We start from the raw sequence: 18915 nt of genomic DNA, 5'->3' as shown, positions 1-18915 counted from the left end.
ATTAAAAATCTAGTTATGGATGAATGCATGCATTGAGTAAAGGGTGGAAGGAAAAAATAAGTTGCCCCATTTCTCCTTATTAACTTTGAGATTCAAACAAAAACGATGGAGCTTGCACAATAACACATTTCACTCACTTTTTACACCTGTAAACCTGTGATGTGACAATAAAGATGATTCTCATTCACTTTCTTACTCTTTTTTTCTTTCTCTTCCCAGCCCCGTGTGCCCCATATAACGTTACTGCCAGTCTGGTGTGTCCCAACTCAACCCATGTGACCTGGTTGGGAAGCCCCAGTGCCACAGCTTACAACGTGACAGCGGTGGGCCAGGATGGACACATATATTACTGCTACACCAACAGTACCAGCTGTCAGATAGCCAACATGCACTGTGGCCAGAACTATACCATCACAGTGACACCATATGCTGACTCATGTGCTGGGAATCCCAGCACTCCTTATCAGTTCATTGCAGGTACAGAGCAGCAACAAGACTTAAAATCTAAAAACGATGTACTAATCTGAATAATCTCCAACAGACAAATTCTATCATACTAATTAAAATATCCTCCACATACCTTGTATGTGTTCAGTTCAAAAAAGCGCCAAAGAGAATAAACTTTATTTTTCTCCACTTCTTCCCTCTTATGTCTCCAGGTCCCTGCCCACCCAGTAATGTTTCTGTTTCTACATTATGCGGGGTTAATACAGTGTCCTGGTCCCCTGACACAGGAGCAGACATGTACATAGTGTGGTATATGGACAGTATGCAAGTAAAACCCTCATAACATAATGTACAAATCTAAAACCATATGTTAGCAGTACTGGGATCACAAGTCCACTTTGGCCTGTACACAGGAGAGCTTATTCAGAGGTGGCTGATGGGCCTAGCCAGGTGGGGGTGGAATTAGCATTACCAATTGGGGAGACAGAAGTCTCCACATTGTCTCCACTCCCTTCCTCCAGGCACTTGAATGATCAAAGAAGTTGAACAGTCAACAGTTGGTGGGGGGATTCTCTGCCACCCAACCACCTGTGTTCTAATGTAAATGTGAAATACAGGGCATAAAAGTAAACTGTAATGTGACTTTAGACTAGAACACTCTCACAAGCCGTCAGGCTGGGGGGTGGACAGGGGCTCTGCTCCTGGCTGCTCTTCTGAATGCTGGTTGTTTGTTGCTGACTCTGAATAAACACACTGGAGATTCTATAACCTGGAAACCCTGACGTCTGTCTCTGTCTGCTTCTCCTCCACTTCTTATAACAACTACAAGCCTGCTAACCTGCAGTTTATGCCTCATAATATACGACATTTGGCGAACCAGCGGCTATTGTTGCTTTCCTTTCCGGAGGCGCTTTAGAGAAGAACCTGTGTATTTTGAGGTGGCCGCAGCAGCGGGCCTGTGCGGAGAATCGGATCCGTGGATGTCTTCCTACGGCGAGGAGGGCCACCGCGGAGCAGACCATGGAGACTTCGGGGCGACCTACGATGAATGCCTCGCGACGGCGACGTTGTGATGACTGCGCGGCCGCTCGTGACCAGATCTAGGACGGCTGGACGACTCATCTGGCTGCGCAACATATCTTCTGCGATCGCTAGAAGGGCGCGCTGCGGTGCGGACGGCAGAGCGGAGAAATTGGTGTGTCGAATTTCTTCGTGGCGGGTATGTTGTGGGGAGAGGACAGCGGGTGCCGGCAGAGTGGAGGACTTGCGATGATGGGGTTCTTCGTGGAGAGTGTGGTAACACATCTTCAGCGATCGCAAGTGGAGCGCTCTGTTGTTAAAATGCAGCTATCTGTTGGAAAATCTGGGTACGGCGTTGGAGCGCCTGGCTGGGAGACGGCGGTGCGGAAAACTTTCTGTCGAAGTTGTCCGTGGGGGGAGGTGGTGAGCATGGAGGCTATCTTTTGGCTGGAACAAAGATATCACCTGGAACTGCGCTCGGCTATTCTGCTGGGTGCGTGGACATTGAGGTAGAGACTACAACAGCAGCATTATCGGATGGAACACTGAACATTCGGGACAAGAGGTTGTATTTTGGTGATAAAGTGATTTGAACCACGGAGCGTTATTTTTGTTGCCGTGCGTAAAAGTGTGATGTGAGGATTTAGTTGTTACACTCTCTGGTCTATTTCATTGAAGAAACACTGTCTTCTGTTCAATGTAGGCACCTCCGTTGGTAGTTAGCATGTGTAGTTAATAGGAGTACTCGAAAGGTTCTATCTTTGGTTACAAGTTTGGTGACTCGGCGTGGGGGGACATTGGTAGGGGGAAGGGTTATCTTTAGTGGGAGAGTTTAAAGACAACAGAGAGACCTGCGCACTAATTGAATGAGAATGCATTTTGACTGGTGTTTTTATTTTCGAGACATGGTTATGATGAAGTGAAGAAGTGGTATAAAGAGAAAGTTCAGCACCGTATTGATGTATTTTCTGTGAATATTTTTATTTTGAAATTTAAGGTGAATCACTGTATGACTATTGTGTAATTTTGAAGCCTGTATCTAAGTTGCTCTTTCTGATGTGTTGTTTGTGTTGAATCTACTGAATGTCTTCTTTGTTTAAGTTTCAGCCATTGATTGGTCTTGGGGGGTGTAAGTTGGAGGATGTTGTTTTTTTATGTTTTTCTTGCAAACTGTTTTATTTAATATACCTGGTTGCGAAAGAAGTTTAATTCTTTCGTGGGGGGAATAGTTGTGTGGTATATGGACAGTATGCAAGTAAAACCCTCATAACATAATGTACAAATCTAAAACCATATGTTAGCAGTACTGGGATCACAAGTCCACTTTGGCCTGTACACAGGAGAGCTTATTCAGAGGTGGCTGATGGGCCTAGCCAGGTGGGGGTGGAATTAGCATTACCAATTGGGGAGACAGAAGTCTCCACATTGTCTCCACTCCCTTCCTCCAGGCACTTGAATGATCAAAGAAGTTGAACAGTCAACAGTTGGTGGGGGGATTCTCTGCCACCCAACCACCTGTGTTCTAATGTAAATGTGAAATACAGGGCATAAAAGTAAACTGTAATGTGACTTTAGACTAGAACACTCTCACAAGCCGTCAGGCTGGGGGGTGGACAGGGGCTCTGCTCCTGGCTGCTCTTCTGAATGCTGGTTGTTTGTTGCTGACTCTGAATAAACACACTGGAGATTCTATAACCTGGAAACCCTGACGTCTGTCTCTGTCTGCTTCTCCTCCACTTCTTATAACAACTACAAGCCTGCTAACCTGCAGTTTATGCCTCATAATATACGACAATAGCAACAGCAACAACACATGATGGACACATCCACACCTGTAACTCAAGCAATGCAAACTCCTGCTCTTTCACTGATCTATACTGTGGTGAAAACTACTCTGTCACTGTTGTAGCTGTTGACAGAGGTTGTCACAGTCAACCAAGTTCAGCTGTGGATCTGAAAACAGGTGAGATGTTCACCAAAGACACCGTAATGCTGATTTGTTTTTTCTCTCTGGGAGTCAACTTAATTCAATTGAATGATTAAAAATCTAGTTATGGATGAATGCATGCATTGAGTAAAGGGTGGAAGGAAAACATAAGTTGCCCCATTTCTCCTTATTAACTTTGAGATTCAAACAAAAACGATGGAGCTTGCACAATAACACATTTCACTCACTTTTTACACCTGTAAACCTGTGATGTGACAATAAAGATGATTCTCATTCACTTTCTTACTCTTTTTTTCTTTCTCTTCCCAGCCCTGTGTGCCCCATATAACGTTACTGCCAGTCTGGTGTGTCCCAACTCAACCCATGTGACCTGGTTGGGAAGCCCCAGTGCCACAGCTTACAACGTGACAGCGGTGGGCCAGGATGGACACATATATTACTGCTACACCAACAGTACCAGCTGTCAGATAGCCAACATGCACTGTGGCCAGAACTATACCATCACAGTGACACCATATGCTGACTCATGTGCTGGGAATCCCAGCACTCCTTATCAGTTCATTGCAGGTACAGAGCAGCAACAAGACTTAAAATCTAAAAACGATGTACTAATCTGAATAATCTCCAACAGACAAATTCTATCATACTAATTAAAATATCCTCCACATACCTTGTATGTGTTCAGTTCAAAAAAGCGCCAAAGAGAATAAACTTTATTTTTCTCCACTTCTTCCCTCTTATGTCTCCAGGTCCCTGCCCACCCAGTAATGTTTCTGTTTCTACATTATGCGGGGTTAATACAGTGTCCTGGTCCCCTGACACAGGAGCAGACATGTACATAGCAACAGCAACAACACATGATGGACACATCCACACCTGTAACTCAAGCAATGCAAACTCCTGCTCTTTCACTGATCTATACTGTGGTGAAAACTACTCTGTCACTGTTGTAGCTGTTGACAGAGGTTGTCACAGTCAACCAAGTTCAGCTGTGGATCTGAAAACAGGTGAGATGTTCACCAAAGACACCGTAATGCTGATTTGTTTTTCTCTCTGGGAGTCAACTTAATTCAATTGAATGATTAAAAATCTAGTTATGGATGAATGCATGCATTGAGTAAAGGGTGGAAGGAAAAAATAAGTTGCCCCATTTCTCCTTATTAACTTTGAGATTCAAACAAAAACGATGGAGCTTGCACAATAACAAATTTCACTCACTTTTTACACCTGTAAACCTGTGATGTGACAATAAAGATGATTCTCATTCACTTTCTTACTCATTTTTCTTTCTCTTCCCAGCCCCGTGTGCCCCATATAACGTTACTGCCAGTCTGGTGTGTCCCAACTCAACCCATGTGACCTGGTTGGGAAGCCCTAGTGCCACAGCTTACAACGTGACAGCGGTGGGCCAGTATGGACACATATATTACTGCTACACCAACAGTACCAGCTGTCAGATACCCAACATGCACTGTGGCCAGACCTTTACCATCACAGTGACACCATATGCTGACTCATGTGCTGGGAATCCCAGCACTCCTTATCAGTTCATTGCAGGTACAGAGCAGCAACAAGACTTAAAATCTAAAAACGATGTACTAATCTGAATAATCTCCAACAGACAAATTCTATCATACTAATTAAAATATCCTCCACATACCTTGTATGTGTTCAGTTCAAAAAAGCGCCAAAGAGAATAAACTTTATTTTTCTCCACTTCTTCCCTCTTATGTCTCCAGGTCCCTGCCCACCCAGTAATGTTTCTGTTTCTACATTATGCGGGGTTAATACAGTGTCCTGGTCCCCTGACACAGGAGCAGACATGTACATAGCAACAGCAACAACACATGATGGACACATCCACACCTGTAACTCAAGCAATGCAAACTCCTGCTCTTTCACTGATCTATACTGTGGTGAAAACTACTCTGTCACTGTTGTAGCTGTTGACAGAGGTTGTCACAGTCAACCAAGTTCAGCTGTGGATCTGAAAACAGGTGAGATGTTCACCAAAGACACCGTAATGCTGATTTGTTTTTTTCTCTCTGGGAGTCAACTTAATTCAATTGAATGATTAAAAATCTAGTTATGGATGAATGCATGCATTGAGTAAAGGGTCGAAGGAAAAAATAAGTTGCCCCATTTCTCCTTATTAACTTTGAGATTCAAACAAAAACGATGGAGCTTGCACAATAACACATTTCACTCACTTTTTACACCTGTAAACCTGTGATGTGACAATAAAGATGATTCTCATTCACTTTCTTACTCTTTTTTTCTTTCTCTTCCCAGCCCCGTGTGCCCCATATAACGTTACTGCCAGTCTGGTGTGTCCCAACTCAACCCATGTGACCTGGTTGGGAAGCCCCAGTGCCACAGCTTACAACGTGACAGCGGTGGGCCAGGATGGACACATATATTACTGCTACACCAACAGTACCAGCTGTCAGATAGCCAACATGCACTGTGGCCAGAACTATACCATCACAGTGACACCATATGCTGACTCATGTGCTGGGAATCCCAGCACTCCTTATCAGTTCATTGCAGGTACAGAGCAGCAACAAGACTTAAAATCTAAAAACGATGTACTAATCTGAATAATCTCCAACAGACAAATTCTATCATACTAATTAAAATATCCTCCACATACCTTGTATGTGTTCAGTTCAAAAAAGCGCCAAAGAGAATAAACTTTATTTTTCTCCACTTCTTCCCTCTTATGTCTCCAGGTCCCTGCCCACCCAGTAATGTTTCTGTTTCTACATTATGCGGGGTTAATACAGTGTCCTGGTCCCCTGACACAGGAGCAGACATGTACATAGCAACAGCAACAACACATGATGGACACATCCACACCTGTAACTCAAGCAATGCAAACTCCTGCTCTTTCACTGATCTATACTGTGGTGAAAACTACTCTGTCACTGTTGTAGCTGTTGACAGAGGTTGTCACAGTCAACCAAGTTCAGCTGTGGATCTGAAAACAGGTGAGATGTTCACCAAAGACACCGTAATGCTGATTTGTTTTTCTCTCTGGGAGTCAACTTAATTCAATTGAATGATTAAAAATCTAGTTATGGATGAATGCATGCATTGAGTAAAGGGTGGAAGGAAAAAATAAGTTGCCCCATTTCTCCTTATTAACTTTGAGATTCAAACAAAAACGATGGAGCTTGCACAATAACACATTTCACTCACTTTTTACACCTGTAAACCTGTGATGTGACAATAAAGATGATTCTCATTCACTTTCTTACTCTTTTTTTCTTTCTCTTCCCAGCCCCGTGTGCCCCATATAACGTTACTGCCAGTCTGGTGTGTCCCAACTCAACCCATGTGACCTGGTTGGGAAGCCCCAGTGCCACAGCTTACAACGTGACAGCGGTGGGCCAGGATGGACACATATATTACTGCTACACCAACAGTACCAGCTGTCAGATAGCCAACATGCACTGTGGCCAGAACTATACCATCACAGTGACACCATATGCTGACTCATGTGCTGGGAATCCCAGCACTCCTTATCAGTTCATTGCAGGTACAGAGCAGCAACAAGACTTAAAATCTAAAAACGATGTACTAATCTGAATAATCTCCAACAGACAAATTCTATCATACTAATTAAAATATCCTCCAGTCCACATACCTGGTATTTGTTCAGTTCAAAAAAGCGCCAAAGAGAATAAACTTTATTTTTCTCCACTTCTTCCCTCTTATGTCTCCAGGTCCCTGCCCACCCAGTAATGTTTCTGTTTCTACATTATGCGGGGTTAATACAGTGTCCTGGTCCCCTGACACAGGAGCAGACATGTACATAGCAACAGCAACAACACATGATGGACACATCCACACCTGTAACTCAAGCAATGCAAACTCCTGCTCTTTCACTGATCTATACTGTGGTGAAAACTACTCTGTCACTGTTGTAGCTGTTGACAGAGGTTGTCACAGTCAACCAAGTTCAGCTGTGGATCTGAAAACAGGTGAGATGTTCACCAAAGACACCGTAATGCTGATTTGTTTTTCTCTCTGGGAGTCAACTTAATTCAATTGAATGATTAAAAATCTAGTTATGGATGAATGCATGCATTGAGTAAAGGGTGGAAGGAAAAAATAAGTTGCCCCATTTCTCCTTATTAACTTTGAGATTCAAACAAAAACGATGGAGCTTGCACAATAACACATTTCACTCACTTTTTACACCTGTAAACCTGTGATGTGACAATAAAGATGATTCTCATTCACTTTCTTACTCTTTTTTTCTTTCTCTTCCCAGCCCCGTGTGCCCCATATAACGTTACTGCCAGTCTGGTGTGTCCCAACTCAACCCATGTGACCTGGTTGGGAAGCCCCAGTGCCACAGCTTACAACGTGACAGCGGTGGGCCAGGATGGACACATATATTACTGCTACACCAACAGTACCAGCTGTCAGATAGCCAACATGCACTGTGGCCAGAACTATACCATCACAGTGACACCATATGCTGACTCATGTGCTGGGAATCCCAGCACTCCTTATCAGTTCATTGCAGGTACAGAGCAGCAACAAGACTTAAAATCTAAAAACGATGTACTAATCTGAATAATCTCCAACAGACAAATTCTATCATACTAATTAAAATATCCTCCAGTCCACATACCTGGTATTTGTTCAGTTCAAAAAAGCGCCAAAGAGAATAAACTTTATTTTTCTCCACTTCTTCCCTCTTATGTCTCCAGGTCCCTGCCCACCCAGTAATGTTTCTGTTTCTACATTATGCGGGGTTAATACAGTGTCCTGGTCCCCTGACACAGGAGCAGACATGTACATAGCAACAGCAACAACACATGATGGACACATCCACACCTGTAACTCAAGCAATGCAAACTCCTGCTCTTTCACTGATCTATACTGTGGTGAAAACTACTCTGTCACTGTTGTAGCTGTTGACAGAGGTTGTCACAGTCAACCAAGTTCAGCTGTGGATCTGAAAACAGGTGAGATGTTCACCAAAGACACCGTAATGCTGATTTGTTTTTCTCTCTGGGAGTCAACTTAATTCAATTGAATGATTAAAAATCTAGTTATGGATGAATGCATGCATTGAGTAAAGGGTGGAAGGAAAAAATAAGTTGCCCCATTTCTCCTTATTAACTTTGAGATTCAAACAAAAACGATGGAGCTTGCACAATAACACATTTCACTCACTTTTTACACCTGTAAACCTGTGATGTGACAATAAAGATGATTCTCATTCACTTTCTTACTCTTTTTTTCTTTCTCTTCCCAGCCCCGTGTGCCCCATATAACGTTACTGCCAGTCTGGTGTGTCCCAACTCAACCCATGTGACCTGGTTGGGAAGCCCCAGTGCCACAGCTTACAACGTGACAGCGGTGGGCCAGGATGGACACATATATTACTGCTACACCAACAGTACCAGCTGTCAGATAGCCAACATGCACTGTGGCCAGAACTATACCATCACAGTGACACCATATGCTGACTCATGTGCTGGGAATCCCAGCACTCCTTATCAGTTCATTGCAGGTACAGAGCAGCAACAAGACTTAAAATCTAAAAACGATGTACTAATCTGAATAATCTCCAACAGACAAATTCTATCATACTAATTAAAATATCCTCCAGTCCACATACCTGGTATTTGTTCAGTTCAAAAAAGCGCCAAAGAGAATAAACTTTATTTTTCTCCACTTCTTCCCTCTTATGTCTCCAGGTCCCTGCCCACCCAGTAATGTTTCTGTTTCTACATTATGCGGGGTTAATACAGTGTCCTGGTCCCCTGACACAGGAGCAGACATGTACATAGCAACAGCAACAACACATGATGGACACATCCACACCTGTAACTCAAGCAATGCAAACTCCTGCTCTTTCACTGATCTATACTGTGGTGAAAACTACTCTGTCACTGTTGTAGCTGTTGACAGAGGTTGTCACAGTCAACCAAGTTCAGCTGTGGATCTGAAAACAGGTGAGATGTTCACCAAAGACACCGTAATGCTGATTTGTTTTTTTCTCTCTGGGAGTCAACTTAATTCAATTGAATGATTAAAAATCTAGTTATGGATGAATGCATGCATTGAGTAAAGGGTCGAAGGAAAAAATAAGTTGCCCCATTTCTCCTTATTAACTTTGAGATTCAAACAAAAACGATGGAGCTTGCACAATAACACATTTCACTCACTTTTTACACCTGTAAACCTGTGATGTGACAATAAAGATGATTCTCATTCACTTTCTTACTCTTTTTTTCTTTCTCTTCCCAGCCCCGTGTGCCCCATATAACGTTACTGCCAGTCTGGTGTGTCCCAACTCAACCCATGTGACCTGGTTGGGAAGCCCCAGTGCCACAGCTTACAACGTGACAGCGGTGGGCCAGGATGGACACATATATTACTGCTACACCAACAGTACCAGCTGTCAGATAGCCAACATGCACTGTGGCCAGAACTATACCATCACAGTGACACCATATGCTGACTCATGTGCTGGGAATCCCAGCACTCCTTATCAGTTCATTGCAGGTACAGAGCAGCAACAAGACTTAAAATCTAAAAACGATGTACTAATCTGAATAATCTCCAACAGACAAATTCTATCATACTAATTAAAATATCCTCCACATACCTTGTATGTGTTCAGTTCAAAAAAGCGCCAAAGAGAATAAACTTTATTTTTCTCCACTTCTTCCCTCTTATGTCTCCAGGTCCCTGCCCACCCAGTAATGTTTCTGTTTCTACATTATGCGGGGTTAATACAGTGTCCTGGTCCCCTGACACAGGAGCAGACATGTACATAGCAACAGCAACAACACATGATGGACACATCCACACCTGTAACTCAAGCAATGCAAACTCCTGCTCTTTCACTGATCTATACTGTGGTGAAAACTACTCTGTCACTGTTGTAGCTGTTGACAGAGGTTGTCACAGTCAACCAAGTTCAGCTGTGGATCTGAAAACAGGTGAGATGTTCACCAAAGACACCGTAATGCTGATTTGTTTTTCTCTCTGGGAGTCAACTTAATTCAATTGAATGATTAAAAATCTAGTTATGGATGAATGCATGCATTGAGTAAAGGGTGGAAGGAAAAAATAAGTTGCCCCATTTCTCCTTATTAACTTTGAGATTCAAACAAAAACGATGGAGCTTGCACAATAACACATTTCACTCACTTTTTACACCTGTAAACCTGTGATGTGACAATAAAGATGATTCTCATTCACTTTCTTACTCTTTTTTTCTTTCTCTTCCCAGCCCCGTGTGCCCCATATAACGTTACTGCCAGTCTGGTGTGTCCCAACTCAACCCATGTGACCTGGTTGGGAAGCCCCAGTGCCACAGCTTACAACGTGACAGCGGTGGGCCAGGATGGACACATATATTACTGCTACACCAACAGTACCAGCTGTCAGATAGCCAACATGCACTGTGGCCAGAACTATACCATCACAGTGACACCATATGCTGACTCATGTGCTGGGAATCCCAGCACTCCTTATCAGTTCATTGCAGGTACAGAGCAGCAACAAGACTTAAAATCTAAAAACGATGTACTAATCTGAATAATCTCCAACAGACAAATTCTATCATACTAATTAAAATATCCTCCAGTCCACATACCTGGTATTTGTTCAGTTCAAAAAAGCGCCAAAGAGAATAAACTTTATTTTTCTCCACTTCTTCCCTCTTATGTCTCCAGGTCCCTGCCCACCCAGTAATGTTTCTGTTTCTACATTATGCGGGGTTAATACAGTGTCCTGGTCCCCTGACACAGGAGCAGACATGTACATAGCAACAGCAACAACACATGATGGACACATCCACACCTGTAACTCAAGCAATGCAAACTCCTGCTCTTTCACTGATCTATACTGTGGTGAAAACTACTCTGTCACTGTTGTAGCTGTTGACAGAGGTTGTCACAGTCAACCAAGTTCAGCTGTGGATCTGAAAACAGGTGAGATGTTCACCAAAGACACCGTAATGCTGATTTGTTTTTCTCTCTGGGAGTCAACTTAATTCAATTGAATGATTAAAAATCTAGTTATGGATGAATGCATGCATTGAGTAAAGGGTGGAAGGAAAAAATAAGTTGCCCCATTTCTCCTTATTAACTTTGAGATTCAAACAAAAACGATGGAGCTTGCACAATAACACATTTCACTCACTTTTTACACCTGTAAACCTGTGATGTGACAATAAAGATGATTCTCATTCACTTTCTTACTCTTTTTTTCTTTCTCTTCCCAGCCCCGTGTGCCCCATATAACGTTACTGCCAGTCTGGTGTGTCCCAACTCAACCCATGTGACCTGGTTGGGAAGCCCCAGTGCCACAGCTTACAACGTGACAGCGGTGGGCCAGGATGGACACATATATTACTGCTACACCAACAGTACCAGCTGTCAGATAGCCAACATGCACTGTGGCCAGAACTATACCATCACAGTGACACCATATGCTGACTCATGTGCTGGGAATCCCAGCACTCCTTATCAGTTCATTGCAGGTACAGAGCAGCAACAAGACTTAAAATCTAAAAACGATGTACTAATCTGAATAATCTCCAACAGACAAATTCTATCATACTAATTAAAATATCCTCCACATACCTTGTATGTGTTCAGTTCAAAAAAGCGCCAAAGAGAATAAACTTTATTTTTCTCCACTTCTTCCCTCTTATGTCTCCAGGTCCCTGCCCACCCAGTAATGTTTCTGTTTCTACATTATGCGGGGTTAATACAGTGTCCTGGTCCCCTGACACAGGAGCAGACATGTACATAGCAACAGCAACAACACATGATGGACACATCCACACCTGTAACTCAAGCAATGCAAACTCCTGCTCTTTCACTGATCTATACTGTGGTGAAAACTACTCTGTCACTGTTGTAGCTGTTGACAGAGGTTGTCACAGTCAACCAAGTTCAGCTGTGGATCTGAAAACAGGTGAGATGTTCACCAAAGACACCGTAATGCTGATTTGTTTTTCTCTCTGGGAGTCAACTTAATTCAATTGAATGATTAAAAATCTAGTTATGGATGAATGCATGCATTGAGTAAAGGGTGGAAGGAAAAAATAAGTTGCCCCATTTCTCCTTATTAACTTTGAGATTCAAACAAAAACGATGGAGCTTGCACAATAACACATTTCACTCACTTTTTACACCTGTAAACCTGTGATGTGACAATAAAGATGATTCTCATTCACTTTCTTACTCTTTTTTTCTTTCTCTTCCCAGCCCCGTGTGCCCCATATAACGTTACTGCCAGTCTGGTGTGTCCCAACTCAACCCATGTGACCTGGTTGGGAAGCCCCAGTGCCACAGCTTACAACGTGACAGCGGTGGGCCAGGATGGACACATATATTACTGCTACACCAACAGTACCAGCTGTCAGATAGCCAACATGCACTGTGGCCAGAACTATACCATCACAGTGACACCATATGCTGACTCATGTGCTGGGAATCCCAGCACTCCTTATCAGTTCATTGCAGGTACAGAGCAGCAACAAGACTTAAAATCTAAAAACGATGTACTAATCTGAATAATCTCCAACAGACAAATTCTATCATACTAATTAAAATATCCTCCAGTCCACATACCTGGTATTTGTTCAGTTCAAAAAAGCGCCAAAGAGAATAAACTTTATTTTTCTCCACTTCTTCCCTCTTATGTCTCCAGGTCCCTGCCCACCCAGTAATGTTTCTGTTTCTACATTATGCGGGGTTAATACAGTGTCCTGGTCCCCTGACACAGGAGCAGACATGTACATAGCAACAGCAACAACACATGATGGACACATCCACACCTGTAACTCAAGCAATGCAAACTCCTGCTCTTTCACTGATCTATACTGTGGTGAAAACTACTCTGTCACTGTTGTAGCTGTTGACAGAGGTTGTCACAGTCAACCAAGTTCAGCTGTGGATCTGAAAACAGGTGAGATGTTCACCAAAGACACCGTAATGCTGATTTGTTTTTTCTCTCTGGGAGTCAACTTAATTCAATTGAATGATTAAAAATCTAGTTATGGATGAATGCATGCATTGAGTAAAGGGTGGAAGGAAAAAATAAGTTGCCCCATTTCTCCTTATTAACTTTGAGATTCAAACAAAAACGATGGAGCTTGCACAATAACACATTTCACTCACTTTTTACACCTGTAAACCTGTGATGTGACAATAAAGATGATTCTCATTCACTTTCTTACTCTTTTTTTCTTTCTCTTCCCAGCCCCGTGTGCCCCATATAACGTTACTGCCAGTCTGGTGTGTCCCAACTCAACCCATGTGACCTGGTTGGGAAGCCCCAGTGCCACAGCTTACAACGTGACAGCGGTGGGCCAGGATGGACACATATATTACTGCTACACCAACAGTACCAGCTGTCAGATAGCCAACATGCACTGTGGCCAGAACTATACCATCACAGTGACACCATATGCTGACTCATGTGCTGGGAATCCCAGCACTCCTTATCAGTTCATTGCAGGTACAGAGCAGCAACAAGACTTAAAATCTAAAAACGATGTACTAATCTGAATAATCTCCAACAGACAAATTCTATCATACTAATTAAAATATCCTCCACATACCTTGTATGTGTTCAGTTCAAAAAAGCGCCAAAGAGAATAAACTTTATTTTTCTCCACTTCTTCCCTCTTATGTCTCCAGGTCCCTGCCCACCCAGTAATGTTTCTGTTTCTACATTATGCGGGGTTAATACAGTGTCCTGGTCCCCTGACACAGGAGCAGACATGTACATAGTGTGGTATATGGACAGTATGCAAGTAAAACCCTCATAACATAATGTACAAATCTAAAACCATATGTTAGCAGTACTGGGATCACAAGTCCACTTTGGCCTGTACACAGGAGAGCTTATTCAGAGGTGGCTGATGGGCCTAGCCAGGTGGGGGTGGAATTAGCATTACCAATTGGGGAGACAGAAGTCTCCACATTGTCTCCACTCCCTTCCTCCAGGCACTTGAATGATCAAAGAAGTTGAACAGTCAACAGTTGGTGGGGGGATTCTCTGCCACCCAACCACCTGTGTTCTAATGTAAATGTGAAATACAGGGCATAAAAGTAAACTGTAATGTGACTTTAGACTAGAACACTCTCACAAGCCGTCAGGCTGGGGGGTGGACAGGGGCTCTGCTCCTGGCTGCTCTTCTGAATGCTGGTTGTTTGTTGCTGACTCTGAATAAACACACTGGAGATTCTATAACCTGGAAACCCTGACGTCTGTCTCTGTCTGCTTCTCCTCCACTTCTTATAACAACTACAAGCCTGCTAACCTGCAGTTTATGCCTCATAATATACGACATTTGGCGAACCAGCGGCTATTGTTGCTTTCCTTTCCGGAGGCGCTTTAGAGAAGAACCTGTGTATTTTGAGGTGGCCGCAGCAGCGGGCCTGTGCGGAGAATCGGATCCGTGGATGTCTTCCTACGGCGAGGAGGGCCACCGCGGAGCAGACCATGGAGACTTCGGGGCGACCTACGATGAATGCCTCGCGACGGCGACGTTGTGATGACTGCGCGGCCGCTCGTGACCAGATCTAGGACGGCTGGACGACTCATCTGGCTGCGCAACATATCTTCTGCGATCGCTAGAAGGGCGCGCTGCGGTGCGGACGGCAGAGCGGAGAAATTGGTGTGTCGAATTTCTTCGTGGCGGGTATGTTGTGGGGAGAGGACAGCGGGTGCCGGCAGAGTGGAGGACTTGCGATGATGGGGTTCTTCGTGGAGAGTGTGGTAACACATCTTCAGCGATCGCAAGTGGAGCGCTCTGTTGTTAAAATGCAGCTATCTGTTGGAAAATCTGGGTACGGCGTTGGAGCGCCTGGCTGGGAGACGGCGGTGCGGAAAACTTTCTGTCGAAGTTGTCCGTGGGGGGAGGTGGTGAGCATGGAGGCTATCTTTTGGCTGGAACAAAGATATCACCTGGAACTGCGCTCGGCTATTCTGCTGGGTGCGTGGACATTGAGGTAGAGACTACAACAGCAGCATTATCGGATGGAACACTGAACATTCGGGACAAGAGGTTGTATTTTGGTGATAAAGTGATTTGAACCACGGAGCGTTATTTTTGTTGCCGTGCGTAAAAGTGTGATGTGAGGATTTAGTTGTTACACTCTCTGGTCTATTTCATTGAAGAAACACTGTCTTCTGTTCAATGTAGGCACCTCCGTTGGTAGTTAGCATGTGTAGTTAATAGGAGTACTCGAAAGGTTCTATCTTTGGTTACAAGTTTGGTGACTCGGCGTGGGGGGACATTGGTAGGGGGAAGGGTTATCTTTAGTGGGAGAGTTTAAAGACAACAGAGAGACCTGCGCACTAATTGAATGAGAATGCATTTTGACTGGTGTTTTTATTTTCGAGACATGGTTATGATGAAGTGAAGAAGTGGTATAAAGAGAAAGTTCAGCACCGTATTGATGTATTTTCTGTGAATATTTTTATTTTGAAATTTAAGGTGAATCACTGTATGACTATTGTGTAATTTTGAAGCCTGTATCTAAGTTGCTCTTTCTGATGTGTTGTTTGTGTTGAATCTACTGAATGTCTTCTTTGTTTAAGTTTCAGCCATTGATTGGTCTTGGGGGGTGTAAGTTGGAGGATGTTGTTTTTTTATGTTTTTCTTGCAAACTGTTTTATTTAATATACCTGGTTGCGAAAGAAGTTTAATTCTTTCGTGGGGGGAATAGTTGTGTGGTATATGGACAGTATGCAAGTAAAACCCTCATAACATAATGTACAAATCTAAAACCATATGTTAGCAGTACTGGGATCACAAGTCCACTTTGGCCTGTACACAGGAGAGCTTATTCAGAGGTGGCTGATGGGCCTAGCCAGGTGGGGGTGGAATTAGCATTACCAATTGGGGAGACAGAAGTCTCCACATTGTCTCCACTCCCTTCCTCCAGGCACTTGAATGATCAAAGAAGTTGAACAGTCAACAGTTGGTGGGGGGATTCTCTGCCACCCAACCACCTGTGTTCTAATGTAAATGTGAAATACAGGGCATAAAAGTAAACTGTAATGTGACTTTAGACTAGAACACTCTCACAAGCCGTCAGGCTGGGGGGTGGACAGGGGCTCTGCTCCTGGCTGCTCTTCTGAATGCTGGTTGTTTGTTGCTGACTCTGAATAAACACACTGGAGATTCTATAACCTGGAAACCCTGACGTCTGTCTCTGTCTGCTTCTCCTCCACTTCTTATAACAACTACAAGCCTGCTAACCTGCAGTTTATGCCTCATAATATACGACAATAGCAACAGCAACAACACATGATGGACACATCCACACCTGTAACTCAAGCAATGCAAACTCCTGCTCTTTCACTGATCTATACTGTGGTGAAAACTACTCTGTCACTGTTGTAGCTGTTGACAGAGGTTGTCACAGTCAACCAAGTTCAGCTGTGGATCTGAAAACAGGTGAGATGTTCACCAAAGACACCGTAATGCTGATTTGTTTTTTCTCTCTGGGAGTCAACTTAATTCAATTGAATGATTAAAAATCTAGTTATGGATGAATGCATGCATTGAGTAAAGGGTGGAAGGAAAACATAAGTTGCCCCATTTCTCCTTATTAACTTTGAGATTCAAACAAAAACGATGGAGCTTGCACAATAACACATTTCACTCACTTTTTACACCTGTAAACCTGTGATGTGACAATAAAGATGATTCTCATTCACTTTCTTACTCTTTTTTTCTTTCTCTTCCCAGCCCTGTGTGCCCCATATAACGTTACTGCCAGTCTGGTGTGTCCCAACTCAACCCATGTGACCTGGTTGGGAAGCCCCAGTGCCACAGCTTACAACGTGACAGCGGTGGGCCAGGATGGACACATATATTACTGCTACACCAACAGTACCAGCTGTCAGATAGCCAACATGCACTGTGGCCAGAACTATACCATCACAGTGACACCATATGCTGACTCATGTGCTGGGAATCCCAGCACTCCTTATCAGTTCATTGCAGGTACAGAGCAGCAACAAGACTTAAAATCTAAAAACGATGTACTAATCTGAATAATCTCCAACAGACAAATTCTATCATACTAATTAAAATATCCTCCACATACCTTGTATGTGTTCAGTTCAAAAAAGCGCCAAAGAGAATAAACTTTATTTTTCTCCACTTCTTCCCTCTTATGTCTCCAGGTCCCTGCCCACCCAGTAATGTTTCTGTTTCTACATTATGCGGGGTTAATACAGTGTCCTGGTCCCCTGACACAGGAGCAGACATGTACATAGCAACAGCAACAACACATGATGGACACATCCACACCTGTAACTCAAGCAATGCAAACTCCTGCTCTTTCACTGATCTATACTGTGGTGAAAACTACTCTGTCACTGTTGTAGCTGTTGACAGAGGTTGTCACAGTCAACCAAGTTCAGCTGTGGATCTGAAAACAGGTGAGATGTTCACCAAAGACACCGTAATGCTGATTTGTTTTTCTCTCTGGGAGTCAACTTAATTCAATTGAATGATTAAAAATCTAGTTATGGATGAATGCATGCATTGAGTAAAGGGTGGAAGGAAAAAATAAGTTGCCCCATTTCTCCTTATTAACTTTGAGATTCAAACAAAAACGATGGAGCTTGCACAATAACAAATTTCACTCACTTTTTACACCTGTAAACCTGTGATGTGACAATAAAGATGATTCTCATTCACTTTCTTACTCATTTTTCTTTCTCTTCCCAGCCCCGTGTGCCCCATATAACGTTACTGCCAGTCTGGTGTGTCCCAACTCAACCCATGTGACCTGGTTGGGAAGCCCTAGTGCCACAGCTTACAACGTGACAGCGGTGGGCCAGTATGGACACATATATTACTGCTACACCAACAGTACCAGCTGTCAGATACCCAACATGCACTGTGGCCAGACCTTTACCATCACAGTGACACCATATGCTGACTCATGTGCTGGGAATCCCAGCACTCCTTATCAGTTCATTGCAGGTACAGAGCAGCAACAAGACTTAAAATCTAAAAACGATGTACTAATCTGAATAATCTCCAACAGACAAATTCTATCATACTAATTAAAATATCCTCCAGTCCACATACCTGGTATTTGTTCAGTTCAAAAAAGCGCCAAAGAGAATAAACTTTATTTTTCTCCACTTCTTCCCTCTTATGTCTCCAGGTCCCTGCCCACCCAGTAATGTTTCTGTTTCTACATTATGCGGGGTTAATACAGTGTCCTGGTCCCCTGACACAGGAGCAGACATGTACATAGCAACAGCAACAACACATGATGGACACATCCACACCTGTAACTCAAGCAATGCAAACTCCTGCTCTTTCACTGATCTATACTGTGGTGAAAACTACTCTGTCACTGTTGTAGCTGTTGACAGAGGTTGTCACAGTCAACCAAGTTCAGCTGTGGATCTGAAAACAGGTGAGATGTTCACCAAAGACACCGTAATGCTGATTTGTTTTTCTCTCTGGGAGT

The sequence above is a fragment of the Gymnoscopelus braueri genome (genome assembly GCF_963280865.1).
Source record: "Gymnoscopelus braueri genome assembly, chromosome: 16".
NCBI lineage: Eukaryota > Metazoa > Chordata > Actinopteri > Myctophiformes > Myctophidae > Gymnoscopelus > Gymnoscopelus braueri.
This window is presented reverse-complemented; position numbering follows the sequence as displayed.